Source organism: Oryctolagus cuniculus, chromosome 19, assembly GCF_964237555.1.
Source record: "Oryctolagus cuniculus chromosome 19, mOryCun1.1, whole genome shotgun sequence".
Lineage (NCBI taxonomy): Eukaryota > Metazoa > Chordata > Mammalia > Lagomorpha > Leporidae > Oryctolagus > Oryctolagus cuniculus.
Window position 1 is genome coordinate 4,934,026 of NC_091450.1, and position 5,156 is coordinate 4,939,181.

The window sequence follows — 5,156 nt, forward strand, 5'->3', positions numbered from 1 at the left end:
TGGCCCAAGGACTTGGGCCATCCTCCACTGCACTCCCTGACCACAGCAGAGAGCTGGCCTGGAAGAGGGGCAACATGGACAGAATCGGGAAACCAGACCGGGACTAGAACCCGGTGTGCCTGCGCCTCGAGGCAGAGGATTAGCCTAGTGAGCCACAGCACCAGCCCTGAAGCTGATTTTAAAAGCTAATTAGGGCTGGAGTCCTAGCTCACTTGGCTAATCCTCAGCCTGTGGCCCCAACACCCTGAGTTCTAGTCCCGGTTGGGGCTCTGGATTTTGTCCTGGTTGCTCCTCTTCCAGTCCAGCTTTCTGCTGTGGACTGGGAAGGCAGTGGAGGATGACCCAAGTCCCGGGGCCCTGCACCTGCATGGGAGACCAGGAGGAAGCTCTTTGCTCTGGATCAGCTCAGGGTCCGACCCCAGCATGCTGGCATAGCGGCCATTTGGGGGGTGAACCAATGGAAAAGGAAGAACTTTCTCTCTGGCTCTCTCTCGCTCACTGTCTAACTCTGCCTTCCAAAAAAAAAAACCTAATCACTGCAGGCCTGGCACTGTGGCTCAGCAGGTTAACACCCTGGGCTGAAGGGCCAGCATCCCATTTGGATGCTGGTTCGAGACCTGGCTGCTCCAATTCTTATCCAGCTCTCTGCTGTGACCTGGGAAAGCAGCAGAAGATGGCACAAGTCCTTGGTCCCCTATACCCTTGTGAGAGACCTGGAAGAATCTCCTGACCTCTGGATTCCAATAGGCCCAGCTCCAGCCCTTAAGGCCAATTGAGGCATAAACTCTTGGATGGATGGACTCTCTCTCTCTCTCTCTCTCTCTCTATCTCTCTTTGCCTCTCCTCTCTCTGTGTAACTCTGACTTGCAAATATTAAAGAAATCCATAATGAACAAAAATAAAACCTTGTCGGCCATTAATTCCTGGGCACCTGGAAACCTGGGCAGCAGAATATCCACCTGGATAAGGTGGGTAGTAATCCACAAACTTGCTCTCCCCAGTCACCCTGGGAGCCAACAATGTTCTGCAGTGGGGCTCAGCTCCCACAGTCTGGCTGAGGAGGAAACCTGGGCCATGATCATACCTTATTGGTCTGTGACTTTGTACTGTGTCCTTCCAGTGTGTGTATCTTTAAACTCAAGGAACTTCAAAGCCTATATGGGGCTTATATCTCACCTAAAAGTTAAACCAGGAGAATAGAAAACCCCAGATCATTTCAGGATGCCTGGTTTCTAGTCCAATCAGACTCCTGCTTATAACTTCTTGCTGATGCATGTCCTGGCATACAAAAGTATCAACTCCATTTCAGCGCTGAGGTATAGCATGTATAGCCACTGCCTGAGTCCCAGCTGCTCCACTTCTGAACCAGCTCCCTGCTTCTTCACCTGGGAAAGTAGCAGAGGATGGCCCAAGCACTTGGGCCTCTGAACCCTCATGGGAGACCAAAAAGAAGCTCATGTCTCCTGGGTTTGGAGCAGCCAAGCTGTGGCCATTATGGCCATTTGGGGGGTGAACCAGCTGATGGTTGATCTCTCTTTCTCCTGCTAGTTCGATCTCTCTTTCTTGCCCACTCTGTTTCTGCCTTTGTCTCTCTATAACTCTGCCTTTCAAAGAAAATAAATAATTCTTCAAATAAATGACCACTTGGGTAGTTGAAACACTGCCACTCTCATGAGAAACCTAGATTGAGATTTCAGCTCCTGGAGTCAATGTCCCAACTCTTACTGAAGAGGCTTAAGACAATGAACCAGCAGATATGACCTCTCTGTCCCTCTGTCTCTGTGTGCATCTCTTGATCTCCCTCTCCTTCTCTCTCTCTCCCCCATCTCTAAATTAGTTAATAAATTTGAGTTAAAATGAGTCTGTGGAACACATGCATTCTGCAAAATATGTGCATAGATTCAAAAATGGTAACAGGGCAGGCCACATTGCGGCACTGTGATTTAAGCCCCATTTTGGAACAGCATCATTGAATAAAGGGATGTGCATTCAAGTTCTGGCTGCTCTGCTTCTGATTCAGCTCCCTTCTACTGGGCCTGCCAAAGCTTCAGATGATGATCCAAGATCATGCACCCATATTAATCATGTAATCGCACTTCATGCAATTCCAGGCTCCTGACTTTTGTCTTGACAAGCTCCAGCCATTCAGCCATTTGGGAGGAAAACCATCATATGAAAAATTATCTCTCTCTCTTTCTCTCTCTCTCTCTCTCTCTCTCTCACTCTCTGTCTCTCTCTCTTTCTCCCAAGCCTATGTGTCCATAAATTAAATAAATAAATGAAATTCCATATATGAAATCAATTTGTGTAACTTGTTTTTCCATAAACTTATGAGGAAGCCTCATGCCCACATAGCAACCTAGAAATATAGTATTTCATATGGATAGCACATACTCACTCATCTGTCTGCTGATGGGTACTTACATTGGCACTACTAGTGAGCATTTCTGTATGATTCATGGGGTGCCATCTCTCTCCACACAGATTTCATTCATTTGGATTTATACCCAGGATAGGGATTGCAGGATCCATAGCAGTTTTAATTTAAAATTGTTTTATTCCTTTGATAATTATTTGTTGTTTTTTTTTTTTTTGACAGGCAGAGTGGACATTGAGAGAGACAGAGAGAAAGGTCTTCCTTTTGCCATTGTTTCACCCTCCAATGGCCGTTGCAGCCAGTGCACTGCGGCCTTCACATCGTGCTGATCCGAAGGCAGGATTCAGGTGCTTTTCTTGGTATCCCAAGCAGGTGCAGGGCCCAAGCACTTGGACCACCCTCCACAGCACTCCCAGGCCAGAGAGCTGGCCTGGAAGAGGGGCAACTGGCACAGAATCTGGCCCCCGACTGGGACTAGAACCTGGTGTGCCATCACCCCAAGGCAGAGGATTAGCCTATGGAGCCACGGCGCCGGCCTTGATAATTATTTGTTATACTATTCTGAGGAAAGCTCAATTTTTAGTTTTGATAAAACCTCTCCATTGTTTTCCATAATGGATGTAGTAACATATATTCCAGCAACACTGGATAAGTGTCCTCTTCTACCCACATCCTGGTCTACATTTCTTATCTTTTATTTAGAACAACTCAGCAAAATAAAATTCTGGTTTGTTGTTGGATAACATGTTTCACAAGTCCATGAAACACCAAAAGCAAAAGTAAACAGAAACTTCATAGACAAAAAAAGAAAAAAAAGAACAATCCTTTGGCTTGTGGTGTGGGAATTTTTTTTTATTTGAGAGAGAGAGTTTCAGACAGAGGGAGAGACAGAGAGAAAGGTCTTCATTCTGCTGGTTCCTCTGGAAATGGCCTAAAGAGCTGTAGCTGAGAGCCAGGAGTTTCTCCCATCTCTCCCATGCAGGTGCAAGGGTCTGAGCTTTGGGGCCCCTTTCTAATGCTTTCTAGGGCCATAGCAGAGAGCTGGCTTAGAAAAGGGGTATGTGGGACTAGAACCTGGCATGCAGATGGGATTCTGGCACCACAAGCAGATGCTTAGCCCATTCTACCAAACAAACCCAAAACTTACTGTACAGCTAAGTACAACCAAACAACAAAAAAGTTAGAGGAATGCTTGATGCAAGATTTGCTGTTGTTGTTGATTTTGCTCTTTTACAGTTTTTTTTACTCTGAAATGTAAATGAACATGGTCACAACACAAGTACAGTCAGAAGCATACAGAGAACACCCTGCAGGCTGCTTTTTCATCCCAAGATCATTAAAAATGGTTGCTCCCTACTAATATGTACACAAATACAAATCGTAAAAAAGGGAAAATACATACAAACTTTCCTTCCTGAAGTCCTTTTCAGATACAAGCAGAGCTGAATTTTTTTTTTTCCCTCCCTGTTGCAAACACACTTGATCTTGGTTGGGAGGTGCAGAGAGCGCGTCGTCGGCAGGGGGCGCTGCCGCGGGCGGCCGCAGCCTCTGCTCCAAAGTGATCACGTTGAGATTCTGAGACCAGAAGTGGAAGAGGACTAGGTCCCTGCTGCCTTTTATTTACTTATGTTTTGTGTTTTATTTTTCCTTTTCTGCTGTTGAGTCATCTTCATCATCTTCGGGTGCCCGTTTCCTGGAGCTGCCTCGGCCTCCTTCCCTTCCTCTCCATCCTCTTCTTCTCCATGGCCCTCTTCCTCCACGCCCTCCTCCGCTCCACCTTCTTCCTCTACCTCCTTGTGCGCCTCCTACTCCCCATTGTCCTCATGAGCGCTCCCATTTGGCAGGGCCGTCTCTTCCGTTGTCAGCCTCCTCCAGGACGTCCTTGTTCTCAGTAAGTTCTTGGTGGTGGTCTGGGAGTGGGTGTCAGGCCAGGGTGGTCTGCTTTGTCATGGCGAGAGTGCAGAGACTGGGGCCCAAGTTGCGGGATTCCATGGCAGCAGAGGCGGTGGATGAGTGGGGAGCTGGACCCCACAACAATGCAAAGATGGCGATTTATAGCAGTCTTTGACATTTTAAAATAACACCTCGGGTGGTGTTCAAGATGCAGCAGGTGAGGCTGGGGATTGCGATGCCCCAATCCACTGCAGTGGGCCTGTTGGAGTCCCGGACACTCCCCTTCCAATCAAGCTTCCTGGGAATGCATCTGCAAGGCAGCTGACAATTGTCAAATCTTGGATCCCTGCCATGCATGCATCCCTGAAGAATCCCTGGCTCCCACTTCTGCCCACCCCAGCCACAGCTGGGGCAGGAACTTGGAGGAATGAGTGAGTATGTGGAAGACCTCCATCTGTCTCTCTCTAACTTGCTCATTCTGCCTGCTCCATTTCTCTCTCTCTCTCTCTCTTTCTCTCTCTCCCCGACTCTTAAATAAACTAATGTGTCTTTTTACTTTGGAAGTTTATATTCATTAAATAATAGTGAAAAAAAAATAAAGTAAGCCAATAAAAATAAATAAATAAAGAGGCATCCATTTTAAGAAGTGTGACAAACTCTGTCTATAGTTCTAATTTGCCTCTCCCAGATGATGAGTGATGTTAATCCCTTTTCAGATACTGGTTAGACATTCATAAGTCGTATCAGGAAAAACACACGTGAAGGCACTTTGCTGATACCACATAGAGAAATTTTTTCTTTTGAATTTTGTCAGTCCTTAAGTCTGGCAGCTATTACTCCTTAAGAGTTATGTGGTTTAATACATTTGTGCTGAGATACGCTTCTC